This window comes from Elephas maximus, chromosome 11, assembly GCF_024166365.1.
Source record: "Elephas maximus indicus isolate mEleMax1 chromosome 11, mEleMax1 primary haplotype, whole genome shotgun sequence".
Taxonomy (NCBI): Eukaryota; Metazoa; Chordata; class Mammalia; order Proboscidea; family Elephantidae; genus Elephas; species Elephas maximus.
Window position 1 is genome coordinate 110,379,835 of NC_064829.1, and position 24,932 is coordinate 110,404,766.

Here is a 24,932-nt window from a genome sequence, read left to right on the forward strand (position 1 = left end):
AGACGTTTCAACAAAAAGATGCGGTGCTAGAGGTACTCACTCATCCATGCCAAGAAATATGGAAGACAGCCTCCTGGCAAACTGACTGGAAGAGATCCAGATTTATGCCTATTCCCAAGAAAGGTGATCCAACCGAATGTGGAAATTATAGAACAATATCATTAATATCACACGCAAGCAAAATTTTGCTGAAGATCATTCAAATATGGCTGCAGCAGTATATTGACAGGGAACTGCCAGAAATTCAGGCTGGCTTCAGAATAAATATTTTTTATTTTTTCAGAAGAGGACGTGGAACCAGGGATATCATTGATGATGTCAGATGGATCCTGGTTGAAAGCAGAGAATACCAGAAGGATGTTTACCTGTGTTTTATCGACTATGCAAAGACATTTGACTGTGTGGATCATAACAAATTATGGATAACATTGTGAAGAATGGGAATTCCAGAACACCTAATTGTGCTCATGAGGAACCTTTACCTAGATCAAGAGGCAGTTGTTTAGACAGAACAAGGGGATACTGATTGTTTTAAAGTCAGGAAATGTGTGTGTCAGCGTTGTATCCTTTCACCATATCTATTCAATCTGTATGCTGAGCAAATAATCTGAGAAGCTGGATTTATGAAGAAGAATGGGGCATCAGGATTGGAGAAAGACTCATTAACAACCTGCATTATGCAGATGACACAACCTTGCTTGCTGAAGGTGAAAAGGACTTGAAGCACTTACTAATGAAGATCAAAAACCACAGCCTTTAGTATGGCTTGCACCCCAACAGAAAGAAAATAAAAATCCTTACAACTGGGCCAATGAGCAACATCACGATAAATGGACAAAAGATTGAAGTTGTCAAGGATTTCATTTTACGTGGATCCACAATCAATAGCCATGGAAGCAGCAGTCAAGAAATCAAACTATGCATTGCATTGGGTAAATCTGCTGCAAAGGACCTCTTCAAAGTGTTGAAATGCAGGGATATCACCTTGAAGGCTAAGGTGTGCCTGACCCAAGCCATGGTATTTTCAATCGCATCATATGCATGTGAAAGCTGGACAATGAATAAGGAAGACCGAAGAAGGTTTGGTGCCTTTGAATTGTGGCGTTGGGGAAGAATATTGAATATGCCATGGACTGCCAAAAGAATGAGCAAATCTGTCTTGGAAGAATTGCAACCAGAATGCTCTTTAGAAGCAAGGATGATGAGACTGCATCTTACATACTTTGGACATATTCTCAGGAGGCATCAGTCCCTGGAGAAGGACATCATGCTTGGCAAAGTACAGGGCCAGAGAAAATGAGGAAGACCCTCAACGAAGTGGATTGACACAGTGGCTGCAACAATGAGCTCAAGCATGGCAACGATTGAAAGGATGGCACAAGACCAGGCAGTGTTTCGTTCTGTTGTGTGTACGGTCGCTATGAGTCGGAACCAACTTGACGGCACCTAACAACAACAACGTTTATTAAGCAAGTACTCTGTGTCAGCTCTGTGCTAAAAGTTTTACATGCTCACATCACATAAAGCTCACAAACCTATGCTATGGGGAACAATGTCCACGCCCTTTTTATAGGTGACGGAACTGAGGTTCAGAAAGTTTAATAAGCCTCTATCGAGGTCTCACAGAACACAAGCACTTGAACCCAGATCTGTGCAGGGATGGCTTGGCTTACCCTACAGTCTTTTAGGCAGATTCTAAGATGGCACCACTCTCTAAAGTAAAAGAACAGCGTACCATATTATTACACAATCTGAACAGCTCTATCCAAGGGATTTTTCCAACACCTTGGTGGGCAACTGACTTGGCTTCACTACACACTTGCCCACCAAGCTCTTGCCTACTCATGAACACCTTGGATACCAACACATGATCTGTTCCCCCCACCAGGTAAGACCACTGTATCTGGTTCAGAGTTGGATAGGAGGAGAGGAAATAGACCTCTTAATGAAGTGGGTGGGAGAGAGAAACACTTTCAGGGAATGTGGGAGAGCTGTGGATCATGGGCATGGCACAGGACTGGGCAGCACCTCTTTCCTTTGTGCATGGGGTCACCATGAGTCAGGGGCCGAGACAACAGCAGCTAACAACAACAGCATTTGACAACCCAGTGTCAGAGTCAAACCACATCCCCCCATGTGCATGTGAGTTTAAGAGGCTTCCAGAAACCTTGACTCACAGAATCTTAGAACTGTGGAGTAACAAAACTGTCAAATCTTAGAACTGCAGAGTCCACAATTCAGAACTATGGAACCTCAGATTCCCAGAGACTTAGATGCTTGGAACCACTGGTGCTCAGAATTTTGGCATCAGGGGCTCCTCTGCGCACATATTTGAGAACTTCATTCCTACCCCATAGGCAATTGTCGGTCCTCTAAGCTGCATGTTCCCTCTGAGAAAAAGTCGAGTGAGGAAAGTGGGGCTAGAGCTAGCTCCACCCTGCCAACAAGAGACACCTCTAAGGGAAAATAAAATAGCTAGGAGATCTTTGCCCTGCAAGGTGGGTGAGGAGAGGGAAGAGGGAATAAGTATTAATCCCCATAATCGTGAAACTCAAGCTTCAAAAGTAGAAAAAAAAGGAGTATATTAAAGCATTACCACAGGTGCTGAGGGAAATCACATTCCAGCCACCAGCACCCAGTCACATCTGTTCAAACAGGACCCTCTCAGCTTTGGTGTTCCAGAAGGGCCAACTCCCCAACCCAGCAAAGGCATTTAGCTGGGTGCTTGGGGGGACAGGAGCCTGGATGCTAGTTCAGGCTCTGCTAATAACTTCTTGGATGTTCTTTTCTATATTTATTTTGTTAGTGGAGGTGTTCGGCAGTTTGAATCACCAGCTGCTCCTTGGAAACCCTATGGGGCAGTTCTACTCTGTCCTGTAGGGTCGCTATAAGTCAGGATTGACTCAGTGGCAACAGGAATGGGTTGTTGAAAATATACACAACAAAACATACACCAATTCAACCATGTCTACATGTGCAGTTCAGTAACATTGATTACATTCTTTGAGTTGTGCAACAATCCTCACCCTCCTTTTCTGAATTGTTCCTCCCCCTTAACACAAACTCACCACCCACTAAGTTTCCTATCTAATCTTTCAAGTTGCTGTTGTCAATTCGAGCCCATACGGGTAGATTTTGAAAGAGCACAATGCTCAAGGCAGACATTCTTTACCAGTTAAGCTAAATTATTATTTGGTTTTAAGAAGACTTCAGGGAATATTTTTGGTTCAAGGTTTAAAGACTATCTCAGGGCAATAGTTTCAGGGGTTCATCCAGTCTCCATGGCTCCAGGAAGTCTGGATTTTAAGAGAATTTGAAATCCTCTTCTGCACTTTCCCCCTTTTGTTGAGGATTCTGCTACAGAATCTTTGACCAAAATATTCAGTAATGGTAGCCAGGCACCATTCAGTTTTTCTGGTCTCACGGCAAAGGAGACAGTGGTAATGGAGACAATTAGCCACACATTCCGTATCTTCCTCCTATTCTGACTCTCTTTCTTCCTCTGTTGCGTCTTCTTCTCCTGCCCCTGCCTTCTCTGCTAAAATGAAGAACTGTTGCTGTGATGATGTTATTCTGCCTTGGATGATCGCATGGAAGCTTGTAAGACCTCTTGGGTATTCTTTTTCTTTTTTAATGTGCTTTTTTTTTAGGTCAAAGTTTATAGCTCAAATTAACTTCTCATACAAAAATTTATACACATATTTTTATGTGATCCTAGTTGCAATCCCTATCATGTGACAGCACACACCCCCTTTCCACCCCCGGTTTCCCATGTCCATTCAACTAGCTCCTATGCCTTTATGCCTTCTCATCCCACCTCCAGATAGGAGCTGCCCAGGTAGTCTCATGTATCTACTTGAACTAAGAAGCACACACTTCATGAGTATTATTTAATATTTTAATTAAAAAAAAAAAAAAAAACAAACCCGTTGCTGTTGAGTCAATTCCAACTCATAGCAACCCAATACGACAGAGTAGAATTGCCTCATACGGTTTCCAAGGAGCGCCTGGTGGATTTGAGCTGCGGACACTTTGGCTAGCAGCCATAGTTCCTAATCACTATCTTTGTCTGAAGAGTTGGCTTCGGGAATGGTTTTAGTTCTGCGCTAACAGAGAATCTGGGGGCCATGTCTTCTGGGGTTCTTCTAGTCTCACTCAGGCCATTAAATATGGTCTTTGTACATGAATTTGAGTTCTGCACCACGCTTTTCTCCTGCTCTGTCAAGGACTCTCTGTCATGTTTCCTGTCAGGGCTGACACTAGTGATAGCCGGGTACCATCTAGCTCTTCCGGTCTCAGGCTGATGGAGTCTCTGGTTTATGTGGCTCTTTTGTCTCTTGGGCTAATATTTTCTTTGTGTCCTTGGTGTTCTTCATTATTCTTTGCTCCAGGAGGGTTGGGACCAATTGATGCATCTTAGATGGCCGCTTGTAGCCCCTTAAGACCCCAGATACCACTCACCAAAGTGGGAGGCAGAACATTTTCTTAATAAACTTTGTTATGCCAGTTGACCTAAACGTCCCTCAAAACCATGATCCCCAGACCCTCACCCCTGCTATTCTATCCCTCGAAGTGTTTGGTTGTGTTCAGGAAACTTCTTAGCTTTTGGTTTAGTCCAGTTGTGCGGACTTCCCCTGTATTGTGTATTGTCCTTCCCTTCACCTAAGATAATTCTTGTCTACTATCTAATGAATTCCCCTCTCTCTCCCTCCCCACCCTCATAACCATCAAAGAATGCTTTCTTCTGTGTTTAAACCTTTTTCTTGCGTTCTTATAATAGTGGTCTCATACAATATTTGTCCTTTTGCGTTTGATTAATTTCACTCAGCGTAATGCCTTCCAGATTCATCCATCTTATGAGATGTTTCCAGGATTCATTGTAGTTCTTTATCTTTGTATTGTGTGAATTACAATGTTGTACTGTGTGAAGTATTCCACTGTGTGAATATACCATAATTTCTTTGTCCATTCCTCTGTTGATGGGCACCGTCTTAGTCATCTAGTGCTGCTATAAAAGAAAATACCACAAGTGAATGGTTTTAACAAAGAGAAATATATTTCTTCACAGTAAAATAGGGTAAAAGTCCAAATTCGGGGCATTTGCTCCAGGGGAAGTCTTTCTCTGTCGGCCTTCTCATCAATCTTCCCCAGACTAGGAGATTCTCTGCCCAGGGACCCTGTGTCCGACAGACATGCTTTGCTCCCATCACTGTTTTCTTGGTGGTATGAGGCCCCCCTCTCTGCTTGCTTCCTTTTCTTTTTTATCTCTTAAGAGATAAAACTTGGTTGCAGGCCACACCCCAGGGAAATTCCCTTTACATTGGATCAGGGCCATGACCTGGGTCAGGGTGTTACAATCCCACCCTAATCCTCTTTAACATAAAATTACAATCTCAAAATGGAGGACAACCACACAATCATGGCCTAACCAAGTTGACACATATTTGGGGGGGACACATTTCAATCCATGACAGGCACCTATGTTGTTTCCAGCTTTTTGCTGTTGTGAACAGTGCTGCAGTGAACATGGGTGTGCATGTATCTATTCCTGTGACAGCCATTATTTCTATAGGATATATTCCAAGGAGTGGGATTGCTGGATCATATACTTCTATTTCTAGCTTTTTAAGGAAGTGCCAAATCTATTTCCAAAGTGGTTGTACCATTTTACATTCCCACCAGCAATATACAAGTGTTCCAGTCTCTCCACAACCTCTCCAACATTTATGATTTTGTGTTTTTTGGATTAATGTTAGCCTCGTTGGGGTGAGATGGTATCTCATTGTAGTTTTGATTTGCATTTCTCTAATGGCTAATGATCGTAAACATTTCCTCATGTATCTGTTAGCCACCTGAATGTCTTCTTTGGTGAAGTGCCTTTTCATATTCTTTGCCCATTTTTTCATTGGGTTATTTATCTTTTTGTGGTTGAAGTTTGGCAATATCTTGTAGCTTTTAGATTTTAGACCCTAATTGGAGATGTCATAGCCAAAATTTTTTTCCCAGTGTCTAGGTTGTCTTTTTACTCTTTTGGTGAAGTCTTTTGATGAACATAAGTGTTTGATTTTTAGGAGTTCCCAGTTATCTTCTGATGTTTGTGCATTGTTAGTTATGTTTCGTATCCTGTTTATGCCATGTATTAGTGCTCCTAACGTTATCCCTATTTTTTCTTCCATGATTTTTCTCATTTTATATTTTATATTTAGGTCTTTGATCCATTTTGAGTTTGTTTTTGTTCAAGGAGTGAGGTATCGGTCTTCTTTCGTTTTTTTTTTTTTTTTTGCAGATGGATATCCAGTTATGCCAGCAGCATTTGTTAAAGAGACTGTCTTTTCTCCATTTATTGGATTTGGGGCCTCTGTCAAATATCAGCTGCTCATAGGTGGATGACTTTACGTCTGGATTCTCAATTCTGTTCCATTGGTCTATGTATCTGTTGTTGTACCAGTACCAGGCTATTTTTACTACTGTGGCAGTGTAATAATTTCTAAAATCAGGTAATTTGAAGCCTTCTGCTTTATTCTTCTTTTTCAGTAATGCTTTACTTATTCGGGGCCTCTTCCCTTCCCATATGAAGGTGGTGATTTGATTCTCCATCTCATTAAAAAATGTCATTGGAATTTGGATTGGGATTGCATTGTACCTGTAGATTGCTTTGGGTAGAACTGATATTTTCAAAATGCTGAATCATCCTTTCCATGAGCAAGGTATGTTTTTCCACTTATGGAGGCCTCTTTTGGTTTCTTGCAGTAGTGTCTTGTAGTTTTCTTTGTATAGGTCATTTGCATCTCTGGTTAGATTTATTCCTGAAGTATTTTATCTTCTTGGGGGCTATTGTAAATGGTATCGATTTGGTGATTTCCTCTTCGAAGTTCTCTTTGTTGGTGTAAAGGAATCTCACTGATATTTGTATGTTTATCATATATCCTGATACTTTGCTGAAATCTTCTATTAGCTCCAGTAGTTTTCTTGTGGATACTTTGGGGTTTTCTGTGTATAAGATCATATACCATGGGCAAATAGAGATACTTTTACTTCTTTCTTACCAATTGGGATGCCCTTTGTTTCTTTTTCTTGCCTTATTGCTCTGGCTAGGACCTCCAGCACAATGTTGAATAAAAGTGAAGATAAAGGGCATCCTTGTCTGGTTCCCGTTCTCAAGGGGAATGCTTTCAGACTCTGTCCATTTAGAATGGTGTTGGCTTTTGGCTTTGTATAAATACTGTTCATTATGTTGAAGAATTTGCTTTCTGTTCCTATTTTGCTGAGAGTTTTCATCATGAATGGGTGTTGGACTTTGTCAAATGCCTTTTCTGTATCCACTGATAAGATCATGTGGTTCCTATCTTTTGTTTTATTTATGCAGTGGATTACATTGTTTGTTTTTCTAATGTTGAACCATCCCTGCATACATGGTATGAATCCCACTTGGTCATGGTGAATTATTTTTTGATATGTTGTTGGATTATATTGGCTAGAGTTTTGTTGAGAATTTTTGCATCTATGTTCATGAAGGATTTGATCTGTAATTTCCTTTTTTGTGGTGTCTTTCCCGGGTTTTGGTATCAGGGTTATGCTGGCTTCATAGAATGAGCTGGGGACTATTCCATTCTTTTCTTTGTTCTGAAATACCTTTAATAGTACAGGTGTTAACTCTTGTCTGAATGTTTGGTAAAATTCTCCAGTGGAGCTGTCAGGGCCAGGGCTTTTGTTGTTGTTGTTGTTGGGAGTTTTTTAATTACCTCTTCAACTTCTTTTGTCTTAGAGGTATTTAGTTGTTCTACCTCTGTGTTAGTTTAGGCAGGTAGTGTGTTTCTAGAAGTTTCTCTATTCCCTCTAGGTTTTCAAATTTGTTAGAGTACAATTTTTCATAGCATCCTGTTATGATTCTTTTAATTTCTGTGTGGTTTGTTGTGATATTGCCCATCTCATTTCTTATTCAGGTTATTTGCTTTCTCTCTTCTTTTTGTTTTGTCAGTTTGGTCAATGGTTTATCAGTTTTGTTGATCTTTTCAAAGAACGAGATTTTAGGTTTGTTAACTCTTTCTATTGATTTCTATTCTCTGTTTCATTTATTTCTGCTCTAATTTTTATTATGTCCTTTCTTCTGGTGTCCATGGGCTTCTTTGATTGCTCTCTATTTGTTTGAGTTGTAGGGTTAATGTTTCGATATGGGCTGTTTCTTCATTTTGATTATGTGCATTTGTTGCTATAAATTGACCTTTGAGCACTGCTTTTGCTGTGTTCCAGAGGTTCTGGTAAAATGTGTTTTCATTCTCATTTGATTCTGTGAATTTCTTTATTCCATCCTTGATTTCTTCTGCAACCCAGTAGTTTTTGAGCAAGGTGTTATTCAGTTTCCATGTATTTGATTTTTTTTTTGCTTTGCTTTTACCATTACTGATTTCTACTTTTATGGCTTTATGGTCAGAAAAGATACTTTGTAATATTCCATGTTTGAATTCTGTTAAGGCTTGCTTTATGGCCTAATATGTGGTCTATTTTGGAGACTGTTCCATGTGCGCTGGAAAAGAAAGTATACTTGGCTGCTGTTGAGTGGAGTGTTCTGTACACGTCTATGAGATCAAGTTGGTTGTTGATTGTGGCATTTAGAACTTCCTTGTCTTTATTGAGCTTCTCTCGGAATGTTCTATCCTTCACCGAAAGTGGTGTGCTGAAGTCTTCTACTATTAGTGGGGAGCTGTCTACTTCTCTTTTCAATGCTGTCAGACTTTGTTTTATGTATTTTGGATCCCTGTTGTTGGGTGGATTTTGCTTTAAAGTCTATTTTGTCAGAGATTAATATAGCCACTCCTGCTCTTTTTTGATTGTTGTTTGCTTGATGTATTTTTTTTCCATCCTTTGAGATTTAGTTTGTTTGTGTTTTTGGGTCTAAGGTCCGTCTCTTGTAGCAGCATATAGATGGATTGTGTTTTTGTAATCCATTCTGCCACTCTCGGTCTCTATTGGCGCATTTAATCAGCTTACACTCAGTGTAATTATTGATAGGTATGAGTGCTGTCATTTTTATGTATTTGTGTGTGTGTGTGTAGGATTTTGATGTGTGAGATTGTTAGCTTCCTTTGTGGTTTCCTAAATATTTACCTCTATTTTTCTAAGTTTAAACTAATCTTTTATTTCTTGATACTGCCTTGACTCCCTCTCCGTATGAAAGTTCTATGACTACATTATTTAGTCCCTCTTTTTTGTTTTAAAGTTGTCATTTTCACATATCGACATCTCTGTTTCCCTATTTTCAGTGTTTTAGCTTTGATTTATTTTTGTGGCTTCCCTATCTGGGTTGATATTTGGTTGCTCTGTCCTGTGTTCTTGTCTTGGCTTGTTATCCGATGTAATTGATTTTCTAACTGGAGGACTCCCTTTAGTATTTCTTGTAATTTTGTTTTTTTTTTTTTTTTTTACAAATTCCCTTAAGTTCTGTTTATCTGGAAATGCCCTAATTTCATGATATTTGAGAGTTTTGCTGGATATATAATTCTTGGATGGCAATTTTTCTCCTTCAAGGCTTTATATATGTCACCCCATTGCCTGCATGGTTTCTGCTGAGTAGTCAGAGCTCAGTCTTACTGACACTCCTTTGTGGATGGCTTTTCATTTATCCCTAGCTGCTCTTAACATTCTGTCTTTATCTTTGGTTTTGGCAGGTGTCTTAGGCTAGGTTCTCTAGAGAAGGAAGCCCAATAAAGCGTATAGCAGCTCGCACAGTTGTAGGGGCTGGAATGTCCCAAGTCTGTGGATCAGGATAGAGCTTTTTCTCCTGATTCATGTAGCTGCAGGGGCTGGTGAATCCAAGATCAGCAGGTCAAACAGCAGGGTTCTTGCTAACACGCTGTGAAGGTTGATGGATCCCAAGATTGACAGGCAAGACAAGGCTTCTCCTGATCCACATAGCTGCAGGGGCTGGCGACCCAAATCAGCAGGTCGGAGAGAAGGGCTCTTGCTCACAGACTGTGAAGACCAATTAATCCCAAGATCGGCAGGTAAGCTGATAGCTCAAGTTCCAAGAATCAGAGGTCAGATGAGCAAGAGGCATCTACAGGATCCAGAACCAGCTAAAAGCCTTGACAAGGCAAGCAGGAAGGAAGCAGGTGGTGCAGGGTGGAGAGATGAAGGCTGAGGGGGTGGTAAGCAGCCATAGGCCCAGCCCCCACCAGTACCACTCAGCAGATTCCATCATGGAGGTGATCACATATCAAATTTCAAAAGAGAAGTGATCACAACATTATAAAACTGCCAAAACACTGAGAATCATGGCCCAGCCAAGTTGACACACACTCTTAACCATCACAGCAAGTTTAATTATAATATGCCTTGGTGAGTTTCTTTTGGGATCTACCATGTGTGGGGTTCAATGAACTTCTCGGATAGATATCTTCTCATCTCTCACAATATTAGGGAAGTTTTCTGCCAACAAATGGTCAACAATTCTCACTGCATTTTCTGTTACCCCCCTTTGTTCTGGTACTCCAATCACTCATAGGTTATTCCTCTTGATAGAGTCCCACATAATTTTTAGGGTTTGTTCATTTTTTAAAAAATTCTTTTATCTGATTTTCCCTCAAATAAGTTGGTGTCAAGTGCTTTATCTTCAGTCTCAGTAGTTCTGACTTCCATTGCCTCAATTCTGCTCCTGTGACTTTCCATTGAGTTGTCTAATTCTGAAATTTTATCATTAATCTTCTGGATTTCTGTTTGCTGTCTCTCTATGGATTCTTGCAGCCTGTGAAATTTGTCATTATGCTCTTGTATAACCTTCTTAAGTTCCTCAGTTGCTTTGTCTGTGTGTTCTTTGGCTTGGTCTGTGTTTTGCCTGATCTCCTTCCTGATATCTTGAAGAGCTCTGTATATTAATCTTGTGAATTCTACCTCCAGTAATTCCAAGACCTTATCTTCCTCTTGGAGGTTTGTTGGTTCTTTGTTTTGGTCACTTGCTGAAAGCATCATGGTCTGCCTGTTTATGTGATTTGATATTGACTGTTGTCTCTGAGCCATCGATAAGTTGTTATATTTATTTATTTTATGTTTGCTTACTGTGTCCCGGCTTATCATTTTGTTTTGTTTTGATAGGCCCAAATAAGCCAGTCTTGTGAGCTATTTTGATTATTGGCATCTTTGAAAATCTCACACACTGTCACTAGGTGGTTAGACTTGTTGCTAGGTATGTAAGCCCAGGAGTTTGTTTACCTATCTTGTGTGAACTCAGGTCAGGTGTTTAAGTCATTGTTCACCAAGTGTGTGGTACAGGATCTCACCTACAGTCCTAGATGGGCAGGGCTAAGTAGGGGTGATTAGAGTAGGCACAGTTATCTGGCTGCAGTAGGGGGTTATGTGCTGAGCAAGGTAGGGTGCTGATGACTGCCTGGGTGGAAGGCATGACCCTGCTCCCTAGAGGGTGTAGGTGGGTGGGTTTTGCAGCCAGACTTTGGGCACCCAGTGCTGTTGGCTGTGAGGACTGGGAGGCACCACTTATTCTTGGACCCCTGTCACAGTTGGCTAGGTAGAGTGGGTGAAGCTACCAGTCCTCAGGCTCCTGATATAGGTAGGTGAGGCCTCTGCTTAATGGGCAGGGCAGTGTCCAATCTCAAGAATCTGCCACTCCCCCTTAGCTGTTGCAGTTGAAAATAGACTTCAGGTATATACCCTATTGTACTCTGCTAACGAGGGCCTACGCTGTTGAAATGGGCCCACACAGGTCTAGGGACGGGTGAAAGGCATTCAAAGTCCGTGGGCCTCTTATGCCTGTGCCTATGCCTATGCCTAGGCAAAGGGGCTGTGCTGGCCCTGAGTTCCTGTCCTAGGGGAGCTGGCAGATTATTTTTTCCTGTTTGTTAATTTGTTCCCTCTCCAAAAACGGGAGAATGGCTCAGAGCAGGAGATGTGTCCCACTTCCGGCCCCGGGGGCACAGCAATCGCTGAAGCTGGAACAGACCAGAGCAGAGCAGGGAGGGGATGGGTAAACGGGAGAGAGGTATTTCTTAGAGGCGGGAAGGGTTTCTTTGATCCCACGTAGTAAATTAGACACTTGTACTTAACTTTCACTGATTCAGCTCCACTTCACCTCATTCATTTCTGGACTCTCTGCTGCTCAGTTTCTCACTGTGTGGAAGATGAGTCCCAAGCACTACTGCTTGCCTAAGCCCGTGCACACCAGACAATCCAGCCCGTGGGGTGCCGGCCACGTCAGGTCTGGCAAATTCTCGCTGCTTCTGAACTGTCTCCCTTTCCCTGCCACTCAGTCCGACTCCTCAGCTTCGTCTTTGATGTTCAGGGCTCCTAGATTGTCATATATAATCAATTCACTTTTTTCTTGGGGGTTTTGTTGTAAGAGGGACAACATGAAGCATCTGACTACTCCACCATCTTGGCCCCATCTCCCTCTTGGGTATTCCTGAGCCTTTCTCTGGCCTTACTTCCTCATGTGCCTCCTTCTTCCACAGCAATGATGTGAACATAGCCCGGAGCTGAAGAGCTTTAAAAATTAAAGGGCTTTTTTTTTATGGGGATGGGAGGATGAGAGTGATGATGTTTCTGGGGTAGGTTATTTTTCACCACTCTCTTCCGACAAACAAAGACTCCTTAGAGTTAAACCAGTTGGACACACACACACACCCACACACACAGGTGTTCTTGCCATAACAACAGCAGCATGTAGCATATTGTCTTAGTTTCTTAGTGCCACTGTACCAGAAATACCACAAGTGAGTGATTTTAAAGAACAGAAATTTATTTTCTCACAGCTTAGGAGACTAGAAGTCTGAATTCAGGGCACTGGCTCTAAGGGAAGGCTCTCTCTCTCTTTCTGTCTCTGTCTTTGTCAGTTCTGGGGGAAGGTACTTGTCTCAGTTTCTGTAATCCTGGCATTCCTCAGTTCCTTTTTGATCTCTGAGGGAGATCTGTCCCACATTTGTGCTTGCTTCTCTCTGTGTCTAATCTGTTCTTTTTATATCTCAAAAGCCATTAGGTTTAAGACACACCCTACACTGATATAGCCATGTAAGAATGGAGTGGGGGCAGCATCTGACCCCCTCTAACTTCACAAGGGGGAATGAGAATCAAGATTAACAGCCCAAGGCTGATTCCTAGGAGGCAGTGGTCAGACATGCCCCCTCTCTCTGCCATCTTTACAAATTCTGACACCAATTGTCCCTCCCATGACACTCTCTACTTCTCTGCTGGGTTTGATAATTCGTTGCAATGGCCACACAGAACTCACAGACAATACTCATGATTATGGGGTTTATTATGGAAGTAATAGGTTGCAGTTCAGGTTGAGGAACACTCAGAACACAGTCCATCCATCAGGACAGCCTTTTCTCAGCTGTGCCCACTTCAGGGCTCTCTCTGGCCCCTTGACCTCTGCCTTGCTTGGCAAGTGTTATGAAGCTCTTTTAGCTCTGCCAATAAGTGCCCAAAGGCACCCTACTCCACCAGTAATTCTCATTCCAAAGGCACTCAGTTTTCTTGCTCCATGGGCCAGGAAGCCCACTGGGCTGTATCCTGCCTATTTATCCTGCCACAGCTTCTCCGCCACTGCCTTTGGCTGTATGCACTGTTACAGCTCTCTCTCTGTCTCCTGGGTTCAGGAGCTTCTCAGCACAAGAATCCGGGGTCCAAGGGATGTGCTCTGCTCCTGGCTGTTCTTTCTTGGTGGTGGTGAGATCCTTTCTCTGCTCTGGAATTGGATCTCTTTTAAGGCTAGCAGGGTGGTAAAACTGACCAATCCCATCTTTAGGGTTCAATATACCTTATTAGCATGGTCTCACCCAATCATTTCGGTGGGAGTTACAAGACCATCACAAAAAAAAGCTATCCGTCACACCGCAGGCCATTACAAAGAAAACTCTCTTCCCAAATGGGATTACATCCACGGGTATAGGGGTTAGGATTCCAACACATATTCATGGAGGAACACAATTTAATCCACAGAGTGTGCGTTGACTGCCAGCTATGTGCCAAGTACTATGCTAAGCCCTTTATGCAGGGACTCATTCAACCCTGTAGACCACCATGTGAGATGAATGCTATGATGACCCCATGTTACAGATGAGGACACGGATGCAAAGGGAGGTTTAGGAATTTGTCCAAACTCACACAGTCAGGATATGGCAAAGGGTGGATTTGGATGCAGGCCAGTTGAGTTCCAGAATGCCTCTCATGAGGTTTCAGAGATTAGTCAGATAGAGTCCCTGCCCCAGAGGAGCTCTCGGGAGGAGGATTATTTTCAGAAGGAATCAAGTTTTCTGGGGAAAAGAAATAGAAGATGGGAATTTAGATGTCCCATCACCCTGACTCAAACTCTTGATGCCACTTGTGACTCCTTCCAGGACTCATGCAACCTGGCAAACACACGTGCACACGTGTCTGTATGTGTCTACATATGTAAATGAAGCAATGCTTTCTGTCTTACTCCATGAGAGGCCCTCTGGTATTTTTTATTCTATTTGTCTTAGGCTGGGTTCTCTAGAGAAGCAAAACCAGTAAAGTATATAAATATATATATAAAAAAATATATATAGAGAGAGAAAGAGAGATTGACATCAAGGAAATGGCTCACGCAGTTGTAAAGGCTGTAATGTCCCAAGTCTGTGGGTCAGGAAAGAAGCTTCTCCTAATTCACGTAGCTGCAGGGGCTGGTGAACCCAAGATTGGCAGGCCAGAGAGCAGGGCTGTTTGTCACAGGCTGTGAATATTGATGAATCCCAAGATCGGCAGGCAAGACCAAAGGTAAGCTGCTACCTCAAGTCCCAAGAACTGGAGGTCAGATGAACAGAGCCAGCTGCAGGATCCAGAGTGAGCAAGAGCCCTCTAGCCCTGCCAGCACACCCACCCACACTCAATGCAGACCCCATGCCCAAGGAAACCCCCTCCCCACAACTGATTGGCTACTCACAGCAGGTCCCATTATGGAGGTGATCACGTATGAACTCTCAACAGGGAAGTGATCACAAAATTATACGACTGCCAAAATACTTAGAATCATGGCCCAGCCAAGCTGACACACAATCTTAACCATCACACTATTTTACTTTATTTTATTTTTTTAAATACTGGTTGCAACCCTCTGAGTTGCTTTTACAAACCTACTGCTGTTGAATCGATTCTGACTCATAGCGACCCTATAAGACAGAGTGGAACTGCCCCATAGGTTTCCAAGGCTGTAAATCTTTACAGAAGTAGACTGCCACACCTTTCTCCTGTGGAGCAGCTGGTGAGTTTGAACTGCTGACCTTTTGTTTAGCAGCCCAGCGCTTTAACCACTGCACCATATTTATGAGCCATTAATGGAGCATGACCTGCAGTTGGAAGAACACAGGCCTAAAGGATAAACTCTAAGTGCCCTTGGGCTAGTCTTCAAGGCCCTTTGTAGCTTGGGCTCTTCCCTCCGCCCAATCTCATTTCTTATCACATGACACTAAACAGATCTGATTCTCCAAACTCACCAAACTCCCCTGACTGTTCTTGGATTATTTATGCTTCCAGGTCTTTGCACCAGCTGTTCCCTCTCCCTAGACTGCCTTTCCTGCCTTCTCTGCTGAAATGAAGGACTGTTGCTGTGGTGATACTGACAGGAATAAGAAGCAAACAGGAAGGAAAGAGTCCCTTTTCCCTCTGCCAGTCTTCTATTTCCCCCCTTGTTGTTGTTAACCATCATTGAGTCAGTTCCTGATCTGTGGCGACACCATGCACAACAGAATGAAATGCTGCCCAATCCTGCACCATCTCCATGATCGATTTCTGATCAGACTGTTGCAATCCATAAGATTTTCATTGGCTGATGTTCAGAAGTAGATTTCCAGGCCTTTCTTCCTAGTCCGTCTTAGTCTGGAAGTTTCACTGAAACCTGTTCAGCATCATAGCAACACTTGCAATTCTCCATGGGCAGACGGGTGGTGGCTGCGTGTGAGGTGCATTGGCCAGGAATAGAACCCAGGTCTGCCATACAGAAGGCTAGAATTCTATCGCTGATCCACCACTTCCTTCACTTCTCCCCCAGTGCTCCATATTTGCAGATGCTGAAAGGGATCCAGCTGGATACAGAGAAACATGATTTGCAAGGTTTCAAAAAAGATTATCACAAAGAAAAGCACAGAAAGGTGGCTTTGGGCTTAATATCCTCCATAGTATGTATTTACTATTTTGCATCCATAAGTTGCCTTCTACACATATTTGCACTTCGATACAATAAAATGACCTTATGCTTCTGAATACAAGATGTAATTATACTTTTTATAAATGAAGACACTTTAAACCTATTCTGAAAATAGGGAGACCAGAGCTCCCCACAGCCACACTACCCTCTTCTGAGTAATGTGAAGTTCTTCTCAAAATCGGTCACAATTCCATCCCGCTTTCTGTTTCCAAAAAATTAATCTGTAAGTTTAGAATTTCACTTCTGTGACTGAGTAAATGATACCAGACTAGCCCTCCTGCTGTAAACAACAAGAAAACTGGACAACATATATGAAACAACTTTTTTCAGACATTGAGCAATAGGCAGCTAGGACTGTGACACCTGAGGGAAGATAAATAAGGTGAGCCCTGTGATTGCCCCAGCTTACTGCCTGAAGGCACTTTCAAGACCACAGTACAAGAAAGAATAATCAAAATAGATAAGAGCAGTCTCACAAAGATAAACCAAAAAAACCAAAAGCTTAGCTGTTGAGTCAATTCTTACTCATAGCCACCTTATAGGACAGAGCAGAACTGCCCCATAGGGTTTCCAAGGAGCAGCTGGTGGATTTGAACTGTCAACATTTTGGTTATCAGCAGAACATTTAACCACTGTACAACCAGGGCTCACAAAGATGAGGAGATATATACTGGAGTTCTAGAAGTGTAAAATGGCTGGAATCTGTGGGGCGGAGAAATGGAGAGAAGGAAGCAACATAGAGAATAAGCCCCAGATCTATGCAGAGGAGATTCTTTAGCTGAATACTAAGCTGTGCATATAAAGTAGGCATACTCTGTGATGCTGGGCAAAGAACAAGTACTAGAGAGAACCATTTCTGGGAGGATACAAATTGACAAATTCCCAAAAATTACACAAAGTTAGGAAACATTTGAGCTCCAACCAGCTGGAGAAAAGTCTTCATTAAGCATGAAGAATATTCAGAAGATGTTACTAAAGTCACGCATTAGCAGTAGGGCTAAATTAGCCCTGAAGTCTTCACTAGAGATGCCCTAACAAAGCTTTGAGACCTCAAAGGATAAAACTGATAAATGAGAAGGTTGCCTGCAAAAACAAAGACTCAGCATTCTTCAAAACAAAACAAAATCCAGACTTGCAACAATGTAGCATTTACGATGTCCAGGATACAATCAAAATCAGTAAACATATGAGGAAACTTATAAATGCAATCTGGCACAAAAGCAAAAAGAAAAGTCATTCAATGGAAATAGACCTAGAAATAACAGGGATAATGGAATTAGATAAAAGAGAGTTCAAATCAGCTTAAATTTGTTCAAACTTCTAAAGAAAAACATAAAAACCAAAACCAAACCCACTGCCATTGAGTCAATTCCAACTCATAAACATAAAAAAAGAGGAGAAATAAAAGCTACATAAATGAACCAAGTGAGAGTAATAAAAAAAAAAAAGAGAGAGAGAGTAATAGAGCTGAAAAATACAATAACTGAAATGAAAAATTCACTGGGTGAGCTTGGGGTTAACTAGACACTGAGGGAAAAAAAAAGATCATGAAGTTTAAGATGTAGCAATAGAAACCACCCAAATTGGACAAAAAGAGGAAAAAGAAAAATAAGGAACGGTGACTCAGTGACCTCAGTGACAAGTCTAACAAACCATGTAATTGGAGTACAGAAAGGGGGACAGAAAGATATTTGGGAAATAGTGGCCAAAATTTTTCCAAATATGATAACGAATGCCAAACCACAGACTCAAAAGGTCAACAAATCTCAAGCATGATAAACACAAAGAACACACCAAGGCATATCATAATCAAATTGTTAACAACCAATAATAAAGAAGATAAATCTTAAAAATACAGAGGTGGGAAAAACACAATAAAACCAAATCCATCCAGATTGGTAAGGAAGAAGTAAAACTTTCCCTGTTCACAGATTATATGATCCTATACATTTTTTTTTAACATAGAAAACCCCAATGATTCCACAAGAAAGCCACTGGAAGTAAAAGGAGGATTCAACAATGTAGCAGAATACAAGATCAACACACAAAAATCAGTTGGATCCCTCTACACCAACAAAGATAAATTCAAAAAGGAAATCAGGAAAACTATTTACAATAGTCCACCAAATGATAAAATACTTAGAAATAAATCTAACCAATGAAAACTACAAAACACTACTGCAAGAAACCAAAAGAGACCTACATAAATGGAAAAGCACACCAAGTTCATGGACAGGAAGACCCAACATTGTGAAAATGTCAATACTACTCAAAGCAGTCTACAGATACAATGCAATCTCAATCCAAATTCCAACAGAATACTTTAACCAGATGGAAAAACTAATCACCAGCTTTATATGGAAATGAAAGAGAGCCTGGATAAGTAAAGCATTATTGAAGAAGAACAAAGTAGGAAGCCTCACACTACCAGATCTTAGAATCTACTATAAATCATGGTAGTCAAAACAGCCTGGTACTGGTACAACAACAGACACATAGATCCATGAAACATAACTGAGAGCCCAGATGTAAATTCATCCATGATCAGACCATCAATTACTCCTAGTCAAGTTCAAGTTGAAACTGAAGAAAATGAGAACAAGTCCACAAGAGCCAAAGTACGACCTTGAGTATGTCCCACCTGAATTTAGAGACCATCTCAAGAATAGATTTGATGCCTTGAACACTAATGACCGAAGACCAGATGAGGGGTGGAATGACATCAAGGACATCATACATGAAGAAAGCAAGCGGTCATTAAAAAGATGGGAGAGAAAGAAAGACCTAAATGGATGTTGGAAGATACTCTGAAACCTGTTCTTCAGCGTCAAGTAGCCAAAGCAAAAGGAAAAAATGATGAAGTAAAAAAGCTGAACAGAAGATTTCAAAGGGTGGCTCGAGAAGACAAAGTAGTGTTGTGATGACATGTGTAAAGACCTGGAGATAGAAAATAAAAAGGGAAGAACACGCTCAGCATTTCTCAAGCTGAAAGAGCTGAAGAAAAAATTCAAGCCTCGAGTTGCAATGCTGAAGGATTCTATGGGGAAAATATTAAACGATGCAGGAAGCATCAGAAGAAGATGGAAGGAATACACAGAGTCATTATACCAAAACGAATAGGTCGACGTTCAACCATTTCAGGAGGTATCATATGATCAGGAACCAATGGTACTTAAGGAAGAAGTCCAAGCTGTACTGGAGGCATTGGAGAAAAACAAGGCTCCGAGAACTGACAGGATACAAATTGAGATGTTTCAACAAACAGATGCAGAGCCAGAAGTGCTCCCTCATGTATGCCAAGAAATTTGGAAGACAGCTATCTAGCCAAACGAATGGAAGAGATCCATAATTTATGCCTGTTCCCAAGAAAGGTGATCTAACTGGATGCAGAGATTATTCAACAATATCATTAACATCACATGCCAGCAAAATTTTGCTGAAGATCATTCAAAAGCAGGTGCAGTAGTATATCGACAGGGAGTGGCCAGAAATTCAAGCTGGATTCAGAAGGGGACATGGAACCTGGGGTATCATTGCTGATGTCAGATGGATCCTGACTGAAAGCAGAGAATACTAGAAAGATGATTACCTGTGTTTTATTGACTACGCTAAGGCATTCAACTGTGTGGATCATAGCAAATTATGGATAACATTGTGGAGAATGGGAATTCCAGAATACTTAATTGTGCTCTTGAGGAATCTGCACATGGATCAAGAGGCAGTCATTCGAACAGAACAAGGGGATACTGCATGGCTTAAAGTCAGGAAAGGTGTGCCTCAGGGTTGTATCCTTTCACCGGACCTATTCAATCTGTATGCTGAGCAAATAATCCAAGAAGCTGAACTATTTTAAGATGAATGGGGCATCAGGATTGGAGGAAGACTCATTAACAACCTGCATTATGCAGCTAACACAACCTTGCTTGCTGAAACTGAAGAGGATTTGAAGCACTTACTGATGAAGATCAAAGTCCACAGCCTTCAGTGTGGGTTACACCTCAACATAAAGAAAACAGAAATCCTCACAACTGGACCAATAAGCAACATCTTGATAAATGGAGAAAAGATCAAGGTTGTCAAGGATTTCATTTTACTTGGGTCCACAACCAACACCCATGGAAGAAGCAGTCAAGAAATCAAAAGACACATTGCATTTGGTAAACCTGCTGCAAAAGACCTCTTTAAAGTGTTGAAAAGCAAAGATGTCACCTTGAAGACTAAGGGGCACTTGACCCAAGCCGTGGTGTTTTTAATTGCCTCATATGCATGCGAAAGCTGGACAATGAATAAGGAAGACCAAAGAAGAATTGACACCTTTGAATTGTGGTGTTGGTGAAGAATAGTGAATATACCATGGACTGCCAGAAGAACGAACAAATCTGTCTTGGAAAAAGTGCAACCAGAATGCTCCTTAGAAGCAAGGATGGCGAGACTATGTCTCACATACTTTGGACATGTCATCGGGAGGGATCAGTCCCTGGAGAAGGACATCACGCTTGCTAAAGTAGAGAGTCAGCAAAAAAAGAGGAAGACCCTCAATGAGATGGACTGACACAGTGGCTGCAACGATGGGCTCAAGCATAGCAACAATTGTGAGGATGGCACAGGACCAGGAAGTGTTTCATTGTGTTGTGCATAGGGTCGCTGTGAGTTGGAATTGACTTGACAGTGCCTGACAACAACAACAACAAGACAGGCAGCCGATCTTTGACAAAGGGCCAAAGTCCATTAAATGGGGAAAAGGCAGTCTCTTTGAAAAATGGTGCTGGCAAAACCGGATATCCATCTGTTACAAAAATGAAACAGGACCCATACCTCACACCATACATAAAAACTAACTCAAAATGGATCAAAGACCTAAATATAAAACTTAAAACTATAAAGATCACAGAAGAAAAAATAGGGACAATGTTAGGGGACCTAATACATGACATAAATAGATTACAAAGCGTAATTAAAAATGCACAAACACCAGAAGATGAACTAGATATATGGGACCTCCTAAAAATTAAACATTTATGCTCATCAAAAGACTTCTCCAAAAGAGTAGATAGCCTACAGACTGGAAAAATAAATTTGGCTACAACATATCTCTAAAATCTATAGAAAACTTTGAAGCCTCAACAACAAAAAGACAAACCCAATTTAAAAAATGGGCCAAGAATATGGACAGGCACTTCACCAAAGAAGACTTCAGATGGTTAGCAAACACATGAAGAAATGCTCACAATCATTAGCCATTAGAGAGATGCAAATCAAAACTATACTGAGATACCATTTCACCCCAACATTACTGGCACTAATCAAAAACAAACAAACAGAAAACAAATATTGGAGAGGTCATGGAGAGATTAGAACTCTTATACACCGTTGGTGGCAATGTAAAATGGTGCAACCATTTTTGAAAAATGACATGGCACTTCCTTAGAAAGCTAGAAATAGAAATACCATATGATCCAGCAATCCCACTCCTAGGTATATACCCTAAAGAAATAAGACCCACGATCTATGCACACCCATGTTCATTGTAGCATTATTCACGATAGCAAAAAACAGAGACAACCTAAGTGCCTGTCAACAGATGAATGGATCAACAAACTGTGTCACATACACACAATGGAATACTACATAATGATAAAGAGTAATGACGAATCCACAAAACATCTCACAATGTAAATGAATTTGAAGGACATTATGCTGAGGGAAATAAGTCAATCACAAAAGGTCAAACATTGTATGAGACCACTATTATAAAGAAATAAGAAAAGGTTTACACATGGGGGGAAAAACTTTGATGGTTACCAGGGATGGGTGGGGGTTGGAGGGAAAATTATCAAACAGATAGAAGACACTTGTTAATTTTGGTGAAAAGAAAGGCAACACGCAATATGGGGGAAGTCAGCAAACATGACCAAGGCATGGGAGGATACTGACAGGAACACAAGAACAAAGGGCAGCAACAGTAATTACTATAGCACAGACAATCCTGCAACAATAGTATTAGCAAACACTAACTTGTGAATGGATGCATAGCTAAATAGCTATGATACGAGATGTGGGAGAACATAAGGGAACACACCCATCTACAGATATAGGTCTGGTGGTGGATACCTCTACATACATAACTGTAGGTGATGCTTACGTATCAACATAGACACAAAAGTGCCACAGTCAGCCCAACTTCTTAGACATAACCAAACACCTCACGGGACAAAGTACCTAGGCTCAAAGGCAAAGGACCGTAGGCTTGGGGCATGTCTATGCCAACCGGTACAACACAGTTCATAAAAACAAAGTTCTGCATCCTACTTTGGTATCTGGACTCTTAAAAGCTTATGAGTGCCATCTAAGATACAACTATCGGTCTCTTATCATCCACAGCAAAAGAGAATTAAGAAAACCAAAGATCCAAAGGAGCAATTAGTCCAGAGGACTGAGATGAACCACATGAACCACAAGCCCATAGGACCCTGAGACCAGAAGACTATAGATGGTGCCTGGCTACTACTACTGACCATGCTGACTGAGGTCACAACAGAGGGTTCCAGACAAAGTGGCAGAAAAGTTGCAGAGCAACAACAACAAGAAAAATTCGCGCACACACACACAAAGACCGGACTTACTGGTCTGATAGAGACTGGAGGAACCCCTGAGACTATGGCCCTAAGACACCCTTCTAAGCTGGAACAGGAGCCGTTGTCAGAGACCACCTATCAGCCAAACCATAGACAGGCCCATAAAATGAACAGCACCTGAGAGGAACATATTCCTAGAACAATCCATCATACGAGACCAAAAGTGCAACATTTTCAAAAAAGCAAAGAGGAGAAGGCGGGAAGAGGCAGCAATTCAGGACGAAAGGAAATGGGAACCTAGGACAAAAGTGGGGAGCAGATACATTGTGGGAAATGGAACCAATGTCATGGAATACTTTGTGTACAAACTAGTGAATGGGAAACTAATTTGCTATATAAGCTTTCGCCCAATACATGACAAAAAATTAAAAAAAAAAAAAACACCAAACCCATTGCTGTTAAGTGAATTCTGACTCATGGCAATCCCACATGTGTCAGAGTAGAATTGCACGATGTAGGGTTTTCCATGGCTGTAATGTTGTGGAAATAGTTTGCCAGAACTTTCTTCCAAAGCACTGCAGGGTGACTTTGAACTTCCAAGCTTTCGATTAGTAGTTGAGCGCAAGCTGTTTGTGCTACCCAAGGATCTAAAAGTACGTTCTATATAGGTAAGCAAAGAATTACTACTGATCTCTTCAGAAGCATTTCAAGCCAGAGGACAATGATTTAACTTTTTTTTTCTCTCTTAAAACATTTTTTTTTTTTATTGTACATAAGGTGAAAGTTTACAGAGCAAATTAGCTTCCCATTCGATAGTTGGTACATAAAGTATTCCACGACGTTGGTTTCATTCCTCACAATGTGGCAGCACTGCCCCCATTTCCATCCTAGTTTCCCATTTCCTTTCATCCTAAATTGCTACCCTTTCCTGTCTTCACATCTTTGCCCTTGTGCAAAAATTGCCCTTTTTTAAAAATAATTTTTATTCTGCTTTGAGTGAAAGTTTACAAATCAAGTCAGTCTCTCACATAAAAACTTATATACACCTTGCTACATACTCCCAATTACTCTCCCCCTAATGAGACAGTCTGCTCTCTCCGTCCACTCTCTCTTTTCCTGTCCATTTTGCCAGCTTCTAACCCCCTCTACCCTCTCATCTCCCTGCCAGGCAGGAGATGCAAACATAGTCTCAAGTGTCTACCTGATCCAAGAAGCTCACTCCTCACCAGCATCCCTCTCCAACCCATTGTCCACTGCAATCCATGTCTGAAGAGTTGGCTTCAGGAATGCTTCCTGTCCTGGGCCAACAGAAGGTCTGGGGGCCATGACCGCCGGGGTCCTTCCAATCTCACTCAGATCATTAAGTCTGGTCTTTTGATGAGAATGTGGGGTCTGCATCCCACTGCTCTCCTGCTCCCTCAGGGGTTCTCTGTTGTGTTCCCTGTCAGGGCAGTCATCGGTTGTATCCAGGCGCCATCTAGTTCTTCTGGTCTCAGGATGATGTAGTCTCTGGTTCATGTGGCCCTTTCTGTCTCTTGGGCTCATAATCGCCTTGTGTCCTTGGTATTCATTCTCCTTTGATCCAGGTGGGTTGAGACCAGTTGATGCATCTTAGATGGCTGCTTCCTGGCGTTTCAGACCCCAGACGCCACTCTTCAAAGTGGGATGCAGAATGTTTTGTTAATAGATTTTATTATGCCAATTGACTTAGATGTCCCCTGAAACCATGGTCCCCAGACCCCCGCCTTCAAAACATTCAGTTTATTCAGGAAACTTCTTTGCTTTTGGTTTAGACCAATTGTGCTGACCTCCCCTGTATTGTGTGCTGTCTTTCCCTTCGCCTAAAGTAGTTCTTATCTACTATCTAATTAGTGAATGCCCCGCTCCCACCCTCCCTCCCTCCCGCCCCATAACCACAAAAGAGTGTTTTCTTGTCAGGTTAAACTATTTCTCAAGTTCTTATAATAGTGCTCTTATACAATATTTGTCCTTTTGCATCTGACTAATTTCACTCATCATGATGCCTTCCAGGTTCCTCCATGTTATGAAATGTTTCCCAGATTCCTCACTGTTCTTTATTGATGCGTAGTATCCCACTGTGTGAATATACCATAATTTATTTATCCATTCATCCGTTGATGGGCACCTTGGTTGCTTCCATCTTTTTGCTATTGTAAACAGAGCTG